At 38.9% G+C, this 18,113-nt stretch overlaps 1 pseudogene; it reads right to left on the reverse strand.

Annotated features, from left to right (window-relative positions):
- Positions 1–3,064: 3,064 nt before the first annotated feature.
- On the reverse strand, positions 3,065–5,098 carry LOC121039185 (THO complex subunit 5 homolog; annotated as a pseudogene).
- Between the last annotated feature and the right edge of the window lie 13,015 nt (positions 5,099–18,113).

An 18,113-nucleotide genomic window follows, 5' to 3' on the forward strand; every position in this document is an offset into this window, starting at 1 on the left:
CTGTTGTTAGTGTTCTGTGCCCTCTGACCCAGGGAAGGCCAAATTAATTTTCTCTCATCAATTGTGTTCTCAAACTAGTTTATATATACCACTGGTCATCTTGAATAATAGCTATGAATTACAAATATGCCCTTATTTATCTAGATCTTTCACTACATGAAACTTATAAGTGCAGAAAATGTTTTTTATAAATTTAATTACTTCCAGAGCTTAGCCCAGAGCAGATCCATAACCTCGGAGTCAGAATTCCAAAGATCATAAAATCCAAGGAAAAGCTTCCACTACACTTGAGGAAGACAGGGCACATAATCGTTGGGTTTCACAGCAGTCCTTGGTAGCACACAGCCTACCCTGAATAAATCTTGGTTGGATTTTAATTATCAGCCGAAGAAGATTGAACCAGTAGGTGACAGAGACCTGGCCTGCCACTCTCTGGTAATGTGACCTGGGGCAGCATATTTAACTTCCCTGGGTGTTAGTTTCCTAATTAATGTCACAGATGTGGTGGAATTAATGCTTGTTAAGGGTACCTTGCAGTGGGAAGACCCTATAACTCTATCACATGGGATTGGTAAAGTATATAAACATTTACGTAACATGTAAGAAGTCTTAGTAAATGCCAAAGTTTCCTGGTTTAGACAATATGTATTAGATAAATTTACAGGAGAGTTTGGGACACTTGAGCCAAAAAGTCAATTACAGTTATTGTAAAATGATGTAAATGATCCAAAGTAGAGGACATGAGCATAAACTGCACATGCAGCGTGAACAGGGAGAAGTCATTAGCCTTCCTCACACAGACAGGTCCCCAGGTGTATTAAAACTAACACATGTGGGCTTGAAATGAGTGGTTACATCAGCTGTTATTCCTAGAACATGCCTAGATAGACACTGCCAGGTGTGTTGACTTCAAAGTAACTGGATATTACATTTCATTAGACTGAGCAGGAGAAAAAGCAGGTTCATGGTAAGGATATGGAATGTGATCATCTTTCCTCCATAAGTTTTTCTGGAAAAGGAAAAATAAACACTACAGGCAGATTACTTATAAAAGTTGTTCTAATATACAATTACAGTTCATGAGAAAAGTAGTGAGAAGTGAGTCATGGCATTCAAGGACATAGCCAGCCTCTTTTAGATGAATTGGGAACCCAAAGCACCCACCAGGAATTACAGTTATTCAGGAAAATGTACAAATCCACATTCTCCTTTTAGAATATCAGATATGCAGATTTACAGGCTAGCATCTGAGAAAACCTAGATGAATACTCTGGGAAGGCAAACAACTTTACAACAGTGATTTGGAAGGGAACCTAGAAGTGAGAATGAACTTGTGTCTCCATAGTTGAGGCTGGTCTCCATAAAATGGCTGTATGGGAAGCTAAAGTTTGAAAGTGGCTTTCCTTCCATGCACAAACGGTTTGCACCTGCAGACATTAGTGACCATGGTGCCACAGGCAGTTCTGAAGGCTGCCCAAGAGGTCACTGGGAAATTAAGTCAGCAAGCACATAATTGTTCTGTCCATGATCCAATTAGGGGCACAAAGAACCGCAATTCACTTCCTGAAGCTTTTAAAAGAGGCAAAGGCATGGACAGCCATTGTCATAAAAATATAATTACGCATGCAGGGCAACCACAAATAGGGAGAAACAAACTGAGTTTTCAATAGGCCACAAACATGGTTTAGCCCTTACTTTGTTCCTAACAAAGTAATCAGCTGAATCAACAGCACAGCTTTGACCACTGACTGGTTGAAGGTCACAGAAGGAATTAAAATACCTCCTTAGTGGGAGACCCGTAAGATGAGAACTAATATCTTATGTGAAGAGTCTTTCTATCACAAGACGTTGACTGAAGTAGGCAACATATCTGAATCCTATGGGTGCTGATTTCCAAGTCCCACCCTAGAACCATCAAATAAGAAACTCTGAAACCAGGATCCAGGAGTCTGCATTTTTTAAGTGTTTCCCAGAGTTTTGAAGAAGCCATCTTAGCACCTGCCCAGCACCGTATCTCTGCTGACCACTAGCGATCATTACATGAAATGTGGAAAGAGCCACAGTAAACCTAAACAATTTTTATTTCTTTTTCCATTTATATGTGTGTCCATACCACCCTAATCTAACATAAATCTTAATAATGAATTCCTACTACATTACAGAAATAAAACCTTCCCTGTCCAATCATCACAGAATGGTTGGAGCTCTCTTTTAAATGAAATTAAAACTTGAGATGCCATGAATACAAGCAAAATAATAGGATGATTGGAGTAAAATGTCAAATATAGCCTCAGAATAAACATAAAAAATCATGAGGAAAAGACAAACAAGCAAAAACACAACGAACAAAAAGTAAAATGTCACAAAGGACAGCTTGCTGAAAGTTTCATGCTACCAGGACTCTTGTATTTCATCCATGGGTATCATCTTTTGTTGGGATTCAAGAGCAAGAAATAAACTGCCTAATACAACAGTATTCTCTGGAAGCAGAGATCGATTCCATAAGTAAATAAAAGTCCATGCCTACTGTGTACCACGTTCTGTGCTGGGTACTGAGTATACACCAGTGTTTTTTAATCAGGAGTAATTTTGTTTCTTAGGGGATGTTTAGCAATATCTGGAGGCATTTTTGTTTGTGTAACTGGGAATGATGAGGCAGGTGGGATACTACTGGTATCTAGTGGGTGGGGCTCCTATAATTCACAGGGCACAGGGCAAAGACTTACTTGGCCCAAAATGTCAATAATGCCAAAGTTGAGAAACCATCCTGTAAACTGAAGAACAAGCAGATACGTTCTTTGCCCTTAAGTAGACATATTGTAAAGAAACATACAAACAAATGTATAAAAAATTATCAAAAGTGCTTTGACCCAAAGAACAAGGATTAGTAGAGCAGATGGGTAGCACAAAAAGGAACAGGGACCCACAGATGACAGGTACTCATTTTTTTTTTTAACTTGGTCAAGTGCCACTTTAATAGGCTAGAAATAAAAAAAAAAAAATCTGTCTTTGAAGAATATCAAGAGCCACCTGTGGGCCAGAACAGAAAGCAGAGGCATAGTACTTAGGGCCTAGGGGAAAACAGCAGGCTGAGTGGGAGGTCAGTGTCCAACATCTTCTCCTGGGGAAATTCCTTGGGCCCCTCCATGCTGTTGTCATGACTCTCCATCTCCAGGTAGACGTCCAGCAGCATACACAGGTGCTGCAGCTGGTTGGTCAAGAGCCGACGGCTGGGTCGGGGGCCGCACAGCTCCTTGTAGCACATCTTGACCTTGCTCTCCATGGCCTGAATGTTGTCATCGTTGCTATTGGCTTTCTCTCCTTTCCAGTTCAGACACAGCTGGAAGATGGGATGGAGGAGTAGCTGGGGTTCAGCACCATGGCAGCTTGGAGTTTGGCTGTGCCCCTTTCCACAAGTGTCATGTAGTAAAGATTGGTGTCCTCATCCAGTCCCGCCTTCACAATGTCCTTGGTGAAATGCAGCTCCATGTAATACTCATGGGCAACTGTCACCCACTTTACCAGGCGGGAGACAACCTTTGCAAGGAAGAGGTACTGGCAATCACTGGTAACTGGTACAATGCCATGTTTCAGGGATGCAAACTATTTGTGGAGGGCCAGGAGGGACTGCACCCTGGTCTTCAGCAGTTTCATGGTGGTCTCCATGTGGCTGGTGCTCAGCGAGTACTCAGCAATCACCGTGTGCTGGGGCTGCTCTTTGGGGAAGTGGAGGCCACATAGCTTCTGTACCCACAAATAGGGGTGACCTAGGTCAAGTACATAGTCTCTCAAAGTCAGGATGCCAACTTTATCAACTTTGATTGGCTGGATTCAGAGTCTTCTTTCCATGATCCCCTGGATACAAACAGCTCAGGACTGAGTCAGGAGACAGCAAGTCACCTGCACTGATGGGGGTGATCAGCTCTGTGGTGGTTGTCACTTTGGCCTTTACCGTCATGATGTTGAGGTTCATGAGGTAGTAGAAAGTCAGGTGAAGCACACTGTCATCTTTGCACTTCAGGTCCAGCATGACAGATAGCGGGTGCCTCTTCAGCATCTCCTTGCGCTTGTCATCCAACTGAACTCCCAGTGTGGGTAGCCGGCATTTCGTGGTCTGCTCCTCTTCAGCATCAGAGTCACTCTCATCTTGGGAGTCTTCAGGAGGCTTAAATAGAGCCTTGGCTTTGTCCACACTGCCTTCGATTGCCACAGACAACGTCTTATCACAGGCCTACCCATACGCAGTGGCCTGGACAAAGAGGACATAGAGAGGCGGTGGCAGATGTCTAGCTGTCTCATATTGCTTATGGGCCTAGTCGAACGGCATGAATAGGTACTCTTTCACTGGGAAGGAAGCCTGCATGATGCTATTGAGGCAAGGCTGGAGGCTGCTCAGGTATTCCTTCTTCACCTCAATCTCCTAAAGGATCTTCTCCTTGTTGGACAGGCACACTTGGTACTTCTCTGCCAGCCTTTTTTGCTGCTCCAGTCCCAGTCCAGATGTGCCAAGGTTTGCTGGTGAGGGTCTCCCATGGTGACTTCAGCCTTGCTAATATCTGGAGGAGCCTCCTTATAAAACTCCTCTAAACTGACCAGATCAATTTCTTCATGTTTCAACTTAAACTCCAGACATTTGGTGATCTCTTTCTGCAGGTGCATCACCTCATACAACAGGTTCTGGAGCTTCAGGTGATAGGCATCTACTTTCTGCATAGCCTCATGGGTCTGGTCTCTTCCTTTCTTCAACCTGATATGGGCTAATCGATTAAGCTTCTTTAGAGTCATGAAATGCACACAGCTCTGGATCCTCCGATCTTCTATCTCAACTGCCACATCCTTGTCTCCTCGGCTCTTCAGGTCCTGGATCTCAGCCATGAGCCTCTGCATCTCCTGGCACGTGTACTTGTACAGCTCATAGTCTCTCCCAGGGTCCCGCAGGTCCACCTCAGTCTCCTCGCTGTAGTATTTACCCTCCTGTTCTGTGTCGGAACGGTTACGCTTGCCTTCAGATGGAGTTCCATCACTTCAGATCACTTTGGGCTTCCGTTTCTTGCTTGATTCTGATGACATGGTTGTTTGGTAAGGTCAGGAGGAAATAGAGACCACACGCAGCCCTGAACCTGTCCCCGATACTCAAATTTTTGTTGACTCTATAAAACCCCTTCTATCACCCACTAATTATAACAACCTGTAATATAAAGATATTTTCCGTTCAATTTTTTTTAACTCCTTTGCTCTTTGAATCATATTAGCTCATGTGAAAATTGCACACTTGTAATGTTCTTTGAACTTTACGTCAACTCCAGCTGTGGCAGCCATTCCTGCAATGCTTTCATAGACTTGCTATCCACGAACCCTCTATAGCACAAATGGAGCTTCAGCTATTTAATCTGGACTTCTCAGTGTCAGGGTCCATGGCTGGGAGGGTGTGAGGGAGATTTTCTCTGATGACAGTAAGATGAAATATGGAATTGTATAGACGCATGAGGAGAAGAAGCTGTCAATTATGTGGTAGGTTTTAGTGCTCAGTTGAGGACCTTTATCATCTGCAGAGGATGCTGTCAGCCTCCTCTCATACTTCTGGGTGGAGCACCAGCATTGTCCTTGAGAGACACTGCTTCCTCACACTGTAGACCAGAACTTTCTGGCCCTAGGGAAAGTCATAACCAATGATACTCAAGCCTGGACATTGGTTGGACTTTGTGAAAAAAGAGGCATTTTATTTCCATTCTGATTGTTAACAAGAAAATATAGGAGTCTAGATTTGCTGGCAATTGTCTCACCACAAAGAAAAGAGTGCCTTCCTTAATATAGAGCCAATCCAGAGGGAATCAAAGCAGGGCAATGAACCAATGATATCATTTCAGTCCCAGAATCCAGCATTGCTCAATGCCATCTAACCTGGGTAAATGTGTCAATTTGGTTTAAATCACAATATAACTAAGTAAGATTGAACCTACATGTGGTCCTGAGCTGAACTGCAATCAAACTCAGATAAAAAGGACATGGTCCAGCCATTTAGAATTTCACATTTATTAAAGGAAACAATTTTATTTGTGAGCACCTATCATTTTTTAGTCACTACACCTAGATAATGCATATGGGTGATTATCTTTATTTTATTAAACTTTATACTTAGTAATTTTCCCAAATCACAGAATAATTAAGTGATCATCCAGATTTTGAACCCAACTCTTTCTTGATTCTGAAGCTCCCACACTTTGCTCCAAATCATGTTTTCTTTCTGTAATTACCATATGAAAATATTTTATATAATAAGATTGAAATACATTTCTATTAGTGTGCAGAAGAAGGAAAAATATAAGTACAAAAGTGTTTCACAGACCAAATATTGAAGTTTTATAGGGTGTGGAAAGGAGAAAAGATGGAAAGGGGCTTTTAAAGACTAATTTTTACTGGCCCTTTGGGTTAAGCCCTGTTCTAAGTGTTTACTATATTAATTAATTTACCCTCACGGTAACCTTATCAAATGATTGCTATTATCCCCAATTTTAAAGATGACCCAGAATGTGGAGAGGTGGACTAATCTGCCCAAACAACTGAACTAGCAGTTGAACCCAGGTGGTCTAGCTCCAGAGCACACATCTACATGCTATACTGCCTCTCATATGGGTATACACAAGTTACAGGAAGTATATGCACATCAGTGACAAGAAATAAATGAATATCATGATTTAGATATCAATTTGATATTTGCTTATAGCCAAATCAAACTCATTTTTAAATTATTTACAGATGGCTTATAGAGATTTATTTTGCAAAATGCTTCATTTGGGATTACCAACTCCATACACTATAGATTAGACACTTTTTGGATGTGACGTGGACAATTATAAAAGTTAATACGTTATAGCCAAAGATTAAACTTTAGCTTAACAGAGAATATATGACAACTCTTAGAACTTATTTTTTGGCTTGCAGCACAGCTTAAGTCAATATATTTATTCAGCAACTATTTTTTGTTTACACCTACCCTTACCAAACATAGAGCCTAGAAAGCTAGTTACAGTTCTATCAGACAAAAATATAAGATAAGGTTATTTTCTGAAATGATATAATTTATGTCTACGTGTGCATACCCACAAATTTATACATTCATCTATTCACATAAACACATGCACACATATGAATGTAACTCCCTGTATGCTTTTACATACAATGGGTTATATCTGAAAAAGAAGAAATAAGTCCTAATAATTTTAGTTGAATCTGCTTTTGTCTTAAAACATGGCATAGAAATGTTAACATTCCGTATCAAAGCCCTATAGCAAAATTTCAAATCAAAATTGTTAGAAATATCACATTTAATCAACACTTTCTATAATATAAACTTCCTAAGAATTTTTTTTAATGTTTATTTATTTATTTATTTATTTATTTATTTATTTATTTATTTGAGAGAGAGAGACAGCATGAGTGGGGGAGGGGCAGAGAGACAGGGAGACACAGAATCTGCAGCAGGCTCCAGACTCTGAGCTGTCAGCACACAGCCCAATGCAGGGCTCGAACTCAAGAACCGTGAGATCATGACCTGAGCTTAAGTTGGAAGCTTAACTGAGCCACCCAGGCACCCCTATAATTTTTTTTATAAATAGACAAATAAAATCATACAATTTAATATAATCACATTAAAAGGAATTTATTGAGAGAAAGTATTGTGTGCTATGAAAATGTGGCTGCACTACTTATGTTTTCAGTCAAATGACTCTAACTCTCTGGAGCCTCAATTTTTTTTTTTTTTTATTTAAAACAATTTCTAATGTTTATTTATTTTTTTTTATTTTTGAGAGACAAGAGAGAGTGCAAACGGGGAAGGAGCAGAGAGAGAGGGAGACACAGAATCCGAAGCATAGAGCCTCAATTTTTTTTATCTGTAAAATGAGAATAAAAATTTAAGCTTGTTTTAGGGTTACTGAGAACACTGAATTAATCACACTGCTGCTACACAATCAAGGCCCAATAAATCATAACTCATTATTTAACATATATACACTTTTAGCCTATGATCCAAAATGTGTACGATTCATAATCCTTGACATTGTTTCCTGAGATAGATCAGAATGTTAAGAAGCACCTTTATAAAAACAGTGAAATTTAAAATGAATTCTCTGGTGATTTATTTCAGGTTGTCTTTGAAAAAGACTCAAGTTGCTTAGGGAAATCTGGAAACATTTTGAGAACATTTTGCCGGCTTTTTTGTTGTTGTTGCCTTCTTTTTCTTTTTATGTACCCCCTTGTAGTGAGCATCTACACAGGACAGAGGCTACGTTGTTTGTCCTTTGGCTGCCTTAGACCAGACATGTTTTCTAGGAGGTTCTCTTAAGCATAGCACCTTCAATTCTCCAACACAGGGCTGCAAACACTAACTATGGGCCCAAGCCTGATGCCTCAGACCTTTCAACCCTCCCAAAACTCTTTAACTCCTCACTGTGATATAAAGAAAAAAAAATTATAAAATAATGATGTTTGCTGTAATTATGCAAGAAATGTAAGCAATTAGGATAAGAAATTACATCAAAATAGAAGCTGTGTCTACCTTGTAGCAACTCTACAGGTCAGGACTTACATGTAGGAAACAGCTCAAGCACAAAGATACAAGCGCATCTGGGTTACATATGCATGCTGTGTGGTAGCACTGTTATTAAATTGGAAATAACCTAAGTATCAGTTTGATGCTGATGAAGTAAATTCTGTGAGAAATTTAAAATGCAATCCTATGCAGTCATTAAAAATAATGTATATCTGTTTGTACTGATTCAAAAGATATCCACAATGTATTCAAGGCAGGGGATCAAATTACAGAAAAACATTTTATGAACCCATTTATATAACAATCCATACATATAAATATAAATATAAATATTTATAGACAGATAGAACAATATCTGGAAAAATATTGTTTTCCAAAGTGTCAGAAGTGATTCTCTTTGAATATTAGAATTCTAGATAATTCCTGCATCTCTTTACCGCTCTTACATTTTGTTTTGACACTTATCATGTACACTGAGAATTTTTATTGAACAAATATCTGACTACTTTTTTTAAGGGATTTATTTATTTATTTACTTATTTATTTATTTAATTTTTTAAGTAGACTCCCTGCCCAATGTGGAGCTCAACATGGGGCTTGAATTCAGGACCCTGAGATCAAGACCTAAGCTGAGATCAAGAGTCAGCCACTTAACTGGCTGAGCCACCCAGGCACCCCAACTGCTTTTTTAAGGTGCAGAACTGTGATATTTATCATGTTAAACTCAAGTCCAACTGTATTGTTTTTGATCCAGATAGAAAAAAACATCTGTTGAGTTGCCATTCTGGTCTATGAACACTTAATATGCTATCTAAATTGGACTTTGCATTAACATACTGAGAAAAGTAGAATCATAACTATAGTTAAAATGAGGAAACTGATACTAAGAAAGGTCAAGTAACTTAGCCTCATTTACACAGTTCATAACTAAATAGGTCAAGAAATCAGGATTCAAAGCCAAGTTCCATTCTCTTTGCAATACACCACATAAGAAGGAAAGATACGAAATTTAATCATGGCTCTCTTGCTTCCAGGTCTAGCTTTTTTTATTTCAATTATCCAATTATTTTAAGAGAGTTTAAGGAGTTTATATGGTTCCATCTAGTGATTATATTTTGCATTATATTCAATAAGGATAATCATAACCAGCATTTATTTTATTTTACTTTTAATTTTGTTTAATGTTTATTTTATTTTTCGAGAGAGACAGACAAAGCAGGAGTGGGGGAGGGGCAGAGAGAGAGGAGACAGATTTGGAAGCAGGCTCCAGGCTCTAAGCTGTCAGCACAGAGCCTGACACGGGCCTCAAACTCATAAACCAAAAGATCATGACCTGAGCTAAAATCAGATGTTTAACCGACTGAGCCACCCAGGCACCCACCTTCTTCTTCTTCTTCTTCTTCTTCTTAAGTTTATTTCTTTATTTTGAGAGAGACAGAGATAGCACAAAAAGGGAGGGGCACAGAGAGAGGAGAGAGAATCCCAAGCAGGCTCTGTGCTGTCAGTGCAGAGCCTGATGCGGGGCTGGAACTCAAGAAGCTGTGAGATCATGACCTGAGCCAAAACCGAGTTGGACACTCAATGGACTGAGCCACCCAAGCACCCCACACCCAGCATTTATTGAACAAGGTTCTTTTCAGAGGACTGACATGGATTACTATTATCTAAATTTTACAACCAGTCTGTATGTTAGGTACAATAAGTATAAGGGTCACATAATGACTGAGAGTGACCCGGAATGCTTAAATAATTTGCCCAAGGTCACAGAAAAGTAAATGGTGGAGCAAAGTATTCTATCCCAGGCAGTCTGACTCCAAAACCTGTACTCCTAGCCACAACCCTGTGCCTAATTTATACAACCAGCTAAGTACTGATTCTTTCATAGTGGCCATCTTTGGAAGCCAGGTATTTATTTCACTAAGCTGCCACTGTTCAATATACATTTGGGCATCTTATTAGCACAGTGACATATATAGGTGTTTTTATTTGGACTGACAACTTTGGATGCCTTTTTTTCTTCTTCCCCTTCCTTTTTATACAGCTCATTTGTACACACAGAACTACTACTCCTGACCTAATAGACAAGAGTGAAAGAACCGCTGAGTTAATCTGCTATTGCCCTTGGCTTTTAGCAGCTACTCATGAACTGAACAGGGGAGAAGGACTGTCACATGCGTAGTCAGGAAACAACCAGCCTGAAGTCAGTTCATCTACACACTGCCCGCTCGCCTACTGAGCCAAAATGTGATGATGACCTGGGAAGAATACTACGAACTGCAGAATGCTGTCAATTGAAGACTACCTTTGTCCAAGCAGAAAATGCCAATTTACATGTGAAAGGATAATCTTCTGTTTACACTTCACAACAAGGCTGTGATTGCTCCTACAAACACTGTGCAGTTAGGGGCCATTAACAGCCATTAATAAGCGATACTAGTGTATTTCCTTTGTATATTGAAATTTCACACGAAGAAGCAACACTCAAGCTCATTCAAACGAATTTGCTTCTGGTCCAGATTTAAACTAATAACTATTTAGATTATGGAGCCCAGGGAAAGTGTAAAGAAGATTTGGTTGCATATATATATTATTAGAATTCTGTGTGGGGTGCCTGGGTGGCTCAGTCAGTTAAATGTCCGACTTCGGCTCAGGTCATGATCTCGTGGTGTGTGAGTTTGAGCCCCGCGTCGGGCTCCCTGCTGGCAGCTCAGAGTCTGGAGCCTGCTTAGGAATCTATGTCTCCCTCTTTCTCTGCCCCTCCCCCACTTGTGCTCTGTCTCTCTCTGCCTATCAAAAATAAATAAATGTAAAAATTTTTTTAAAAATTAACAAAATTTAGGATTCTGTGTGAGCACAATCTGTATATTGAAGTTATAAAAAGTAACAGAGACAAAATGTTCAATTTCTGAATAAGGAAATCTGCATATACCTCAAACCAACCATCAGGTCATATTTGATGCTTTCAGATAATAGGAATACAGAAATCTTTAATAAAAATGATCTAGGCGTTTTCACAACCACAACAGGACACATGCCCAGAAAGGACGCTATTCGAGAAAAGCATTCCCTGGTGCTTTTTGCTTTAGTATTAATCAAGGAAGTACTCATAGTATCTTGGTTTGACTACCTGGCTTAAATCCTGGGCTGACTTCTCTAGGGGAAGTCAAAGAAATATGAACAATTTCTGACACACAGTAGGAGACCATGGGATTCAAACTGCCAGACGCTTACCTAGGGATGCAAAATTTAAATGAATGAAGCAATTATAGAGCTGTAGAAAAAGTATGTAATTAACCTTAGTACTCCTTCTCGGTTTGAGTTATTACCCAAATGGTTAGTCAGATTGAGCTAATGTTACTTTTGGACAGAAATGTTGAATGTATCAATCCTGTAGCATGATTAAAAAACTGATTTATTATTTTTTTTTCTTAAAGGCATCACAAATCATTTTTTAATGATTTTTTAAAAAGAAAGTGTAAAGGAATTTGCCAACCTCACTACCTTCTAATGAACTAACCAGCATGAAGTTTATTAATTCAGAGAAAAAAAAGTCAAATCAATTATCTGCTGCTTTATATATAAGACATATTAATGTCTGCCATACATATTGATAAATAATAGACCATATTTATATATGGAGACAGAGAAAGAGAGGGGAAAAGAGGAAGAGAAAATTTCTTTCATATAGATAGATATCTCCATCCTTGAATAGAGAGTGATATCTTATTCATCTTTATAGTCTAGTATATGATATATTTGATTAATTGAATTAAACGGAATTTATCTTGACCATCCTTATTTTTCACCCATTCCATTGAGTTTTGCTTCAGTCCCACAGGTGCCTAGCAAGGTACCCTTTGTATTTCCTACCGCATGCAGGACCATAGGGGTTAGGAGAGGACAAAGCATCTGTCCTAAAAAGCACATGATCTAATTGATGTGACTTAGGCAAATAGGGACCAGTCAGAGAAACATGGAAACTGGTGGGCCAAACTGAGGAAAAGCATAAAGACAAGAATATCTGCCATTATGAGACAAGGGTTCTAGTCCTAACTCAGCTACCATGTAGCTGCCAGAGAGCTTTGGGTTACTAGCTAGTTTTCTCTAGACCTCACTTGCCATCTCCGGAGGACAGGTCTGAGCAAGCCACTGAGCCTCTAAATTGGGCAAGTCTTTTTGAGTCATATCTGCTTCATATCTATATTAAGCTAGCAGTAATAGCTATGTGGGCAAGATGCAAGCAACACAAATGAATACATGATGATTCAAATTAAAAAAAAAAAAGAAAAAGAAATTCAGGTAAAGGCTATTGGGCATTTTATAGTTACCAAAAGGACCTGGATGAGAAAAAGGGTAAAGAAAGAAAAAGCCATGACACATAAACTATAGCTCAAACAATGCCACAGAATCTGCTGCTACTACTGCTCCCAGGATTCTACCACATGGCTTTCAGTGGATGTGGACAGTGCTGCCTGTTCTGAGGATGCTGCTGTAGGGCCATTGCTGCTCTTGCTGTGCAAAGAACTTCTCCCGTAGCCCGATTCCTGGGAGAAGGAGCCAGAGGGGCCAGGCTTGGGTCACAAGCCACGAATCAGCTATAAATTAAGATGAAGAGGTTATTGAATGGGAAGTATACACTTCCTTCCCCACCTAACCCTAAACTTAAAAATAGGGGGATTCTTGAGGTGCTCAGTCAGTTAAGTGTCCAACTCTTGGTTTCAGCTCAGGTCATGATCTCACGGTTTTGTTTGTTTGAACCCAGAGGCTCTGTGCTGACAGTGTGGAGCCTGCTTGGGATTCTCTCTCTCTCTCTCTCTCTCTCTCTCTCTCTCTCTCTCTCTCCCCCTCCCTCCCTCCCCATGCTCCCTCCACACTTGTGCTCTCTCTCTCTCTCAAAATAAATAAATAAACTTAAACATTTTTTTAAAGATTTCACACTTAGGAACAGAAAAGATATCATCCAGATATGGTGAAGTATTTGAGCCAAATTTAAATGGATATTGAGTACGAAAAACATATTTTCCACACACTCCAGTGTGATCCTTTGCTCCTTCAGAACGCTGTTTCTAATATTCTCATGAGTACATAACACATTTTAATGTGGTTAGTGATAAGGTTGCCCCCCCCCCCACAAAACTATGCATTGATATGGGCCTTATTTTTCTTTTGTATTCTTGGCACAGTTTAGGGATGAAAGAAATATTTTGTTTTGTGTAGTTTTGTTTGTGGGGGTTGATAGAAAATAAAAACACATTTGAAGAATATATGATGGTCAAAGTTTAATACTGCTAATCTGTAAAGAATTCATGCAGTCAAAAAAAAAAGAATTCATGCAATCAATAAGAATATTGCAATCAATAAGAATATTACTAATGCTTTAATAGATACTAGAGCAAAGAACAGACGGACAACTCAGCAAAAAGAAAATGTAGCTAGATAACAAAAAATGTGAAAATTCCAATAATCCCAGAAATAGAAACCTATATGAAATACTATTTTTGCTTACCTAATTTGCAAGGATTTTTCCAAACCATAATATAATATGTAGCATATATAAAACAGAGTTAGTATTGCGTTGTCAAGGATTCAGCAAAATGGGCAGATTCACATATTTATAGAGGGGTATAAATTCATACCATTTAAAAACATTTAAGACATGAATCATGAGTTTTAAAATGTTGGTATCCACAAACTCAGCAATAACTACTCCAATTATCTATGCAAAGGAAACTGCAGGGGGAAAAAACACATAAAAATGTTCACTGGGGCACCATTTGTTACAGTAAAACATTAGGGTATAAACACAGATTTCCAACAGGTTAAAAAATGGTCAGGTATACGAGGAAATATTTACTAAAAAGTATTATGCAACCATTGAAAATGATACTTATGAAATATTCATACTGACAGGGGAAAACGTTGCCATATGTACCTTGTACAGACAGGCATCGTAACTGATCACACCCCCTTGTAATTGTTTCCTTACGTGTCTGGTCTCTTATGAAATCATAATCTCTTCAAAGTCTAGTATCTTGTCTTATTTATCTTTTTGTCACTGGGAACTAGCACCCTGTTATCTAATTTCAGCTCAATATGTAGTTGAAGGATGAAATAAGTGATTGAATATGTTGGCAAATAAATGTGTGTGCTTTAGAAAGTTGTGTCCCTGAATGGTATATATGTCTGTTATTTTATGTATTTTGTGACAAGAACGGTACAACAGAAGATGATTAATCAATATTATGCAAAACCCTTACTCTAAAATCCCTTTTGAAATTCAACACCTCATCTGGGCAAAAAGCATTTTACTTTGCCTTTTATTTTGTTCAGCAGATATAAAGCTAAACACAATGGGCTCCTGATAAAACACAATACTGACTGGATTTTCAAAAGGCCTCTATAATATACATGAGCAGATAATTTCCAAAGTCCTTGAACAATACGATTAAAGTTACACAAGCACACACGCCACGCATGCGCACACACACAGGTCCTGTCAGGCTATAAGCGTCTGGCTCAGTCCCACGGGGCGTAAAAATAATGCCCGCGGAAGATGCCAGCCAGTGAAGGAACAGCCATGCTCATAACTGGGCATTGACCATCGCATGACTTTCAAATTTAAAGGAATGCTGAACGGAACCCACTAGAATTACATTTAGGTATGTTGTACTCGCTGTGTAATCTTCAGGTCAGACAGAATATAATAGTCCCACCAAACTAGGTCAATTGTCAGACACTGGCATGTGCCCCTAAGACTGCCTAATGATTGGGATGCATGTGCCTGGGCCAGGGAATTTTCATCGAAAAATTAATCTTCCTCAGACTCTCAAAAATAGCTAAAATACTCTAACCCCCTAGGTAGCACTGGGATTTACCTGCATATCATATCAATTATTCATTAAATGTTTTATGCATAAAGAGTGTGTTCCAAGGTTATTTATAGACATAAATAGGAAAATTTCAGAGAAGGAAAAACATAAGGCAATGTCACACATCTACGCACTCTGCTGCAAGGTTCTTATGTCACATACATGGGCCCTGAAAGGTGACTCAGAATGTGCATTTTTCACCTGAGTAAACAAACTAACTGGAAGCAGGGGTGGGGGTGACTCAGGGCTGAAAAACTGAGCCCTGCACATTAAAGCAGAGGCTTCAGAGTCAGACAGACATCAAAGTTCAGCTAGTTGCGCTGCTCTTACTTAAGCTGTTCTCAGTTACTTAGCCATTCTTGCTGTGGTTTCCTCGCCTCTAAATGGGAATAATAATAATACCTCATAGGTATATTTTGAGAATAAATGAGCCCACAAAGCACTTGGCACAATTCATGGCTCACAACAACCACGAACTAATACTATGTAGTTGGCTAAAATTTCAAGAGGGCATGTGTGACTCAATTGATTAAGTCAATAGCACCTGACAATAATGAAAGCCTTCCCACTCTGAAAAGTGACATCTCCGTGAGAGATCATGCACTTTTGCTTAACACAAATAACCAATAGGTTAAAGTGAAGAATAGTAAAGTCTAAGAATCTCAGGACTATCTGTAAAATGTTAAACAAACATAGAAACATCTTGATATAAGTAAAAGACCAATTTCCTTCCAGCAACCTCACTAAGATCTGCTTACATGCTTGGTATGGGAGGAGGAGAAGGGCAGTAGTTCAGGTGCAGAAGATCAAGTGATCCTGCTTTCATGGTTTTCAGCCACTTGGCCATGTTTCCAGCATAGGCTATGCCCAAGAAAAAAGAAGAAATAGAACCTATCTATAGCATGCCTTTAACAGATGAGAATAAGATACTGGGGCACCTGGGGGGTTCAGTCGGTTAAGCTTCTGACTTTGCCTCAGGTCATGATCTCTCACTAAGTGAGTTCGAGCCCCATGTCAGGCTCTGGGCTGACAGCTCAGAGCCTGGGCTTGCTTCAGATTTTGTGTCTCCCTCTCTCTCTGCCCCTACCCTGCTTGCTGTTAATCTTTCTCTAAAAATAAATAAAAATATACTTTAAAAAAAAGCATAGCATTTTAAAAGGTGTTGTAGCTGCAAACACTGTTTTCTTTTTCTTTTTAATGTTTATTATTAGGAGAGAGAGTGAGAGAGCGAGTGCATGAGCAGGAAAGGGGCAGAGACAGAGTTGGACAGAGGATTCAAGGCACACTCTGTGCTGACAGCAGAGTATCCGATGTGGGGCTGAAATGCATGAACCATGAGATTATGACCTGAGCCAAAGTTGGACACTTAATTGACTGAGCCACCCAGGTGCCCCTGCAAACACTACTTTCTTTAAACATTTTGGCACCCCTTTATTTTTTTCTTTATCCAGGATATTTTTGTTTTTTTTTTTTTTAAGACACATGGAAGGGAGAGGTTGAATACATTAATATTTAATAAGGTGGCACTTTGTCTATCTTCCGCCTTGCTAAAAATTACTAAGATCAATGGCATAAGAAAGTGAATATTTTATTAACATTATTTGAAACTTATGAATAGGTGGATGGAAGAGACCCTACAGCATAGGGCTTAACAGTTTTTTCACCCTGTACTTTAGTTTCTTCATCTGTAAACAGGAGTAAAGTCACATATATTTACACATCAGAGGCTATTCTGGGCCCTATAAATAAATTATGTTATTAACATAACTACCGTATGAGGAAAGTAATGTGTCATCCCATTTTACAAATGAGTCAATGGCGATGCAAACGGGTAAGTCATGCCTAGTAACTGGTAGAGTAAGAATTCAAATCCAGGATTCTTAAACTTGCATTCGTAGCCACAATACTATTTTGGAGGATTCAAGGAAGAAATCATTAAGACAATGGGGTATATATAGATACATAGACATTTCCTGAAGATCAAAAAATTTAAAACATCTTTCAAATTAGACATTTAAAATTCCTACATTCTCTAAGAAAAACTCCCAATAGAAATAAACATTGTATTTTATAACTCTGTGATATTCTCTCGGGTTTTCAAAGAATCTGAGATGGAAATGAGTAGTGACATAAGGATTTGTGACCAGATCAATGTGTAATTATGTTTTGGGTATAAAATTCTCCTGGGGAAAACTGCATTTAAATCCTCTGAAGAGACTCAGCTCAAGTGTATGGAAGACTGGTGATAAGTCACATTAGGAAGAGAAAAGAATCAACAATGAGATGCAGCATGCTATAGAAGCATCTTTCTGAAGAATGCCCTGAGCCTCAGCAACAGGACAGGAAGCCTCCGATCAAGAAGAGAACCAGATCATTTTTCTCCTTTGCTGGTTATTGAACCAGTTGAACATAAGTTTGTCAGTAGCATTAATCTCTCTGAAGAATGTTTATGTATTTTTTTGTTCAAGATAAGAGAAGATGGTACATAGAAAATGATCTTTTCAACTACATCTATTTAATCTCTATCTTCCACTTGAGAGGACAGCTGTTTAAAAGTATAAATAAGGATAGGTTTCGTTTTCAATTAGAAGTGCAAAACAACACAGGCATTGAGAGAAGATGGATGGTGATGATGATGATGATGAAGAAGAAGAAGAAGAAGAAGAAGAAGAAGAAGAAGAAGAAGAAGAAGA

Source organism: Herpailurus yagouaroundi, unplaced genomic scaffold (assembly GCF_014898765.1).
Source record: "Herpailurus yagouaroundi ecotype Mexico unplaced genomic scaffold, PumYag 180, whole genome shotgun sequence".
Classification (NCBI taxonomy): domain Eukaryota; kingdom Metazoa; phylum Chordata; class Mammalia; order Carnivora; family Felidae; genus Herpailurus; species Herpailurus yagouaroundi.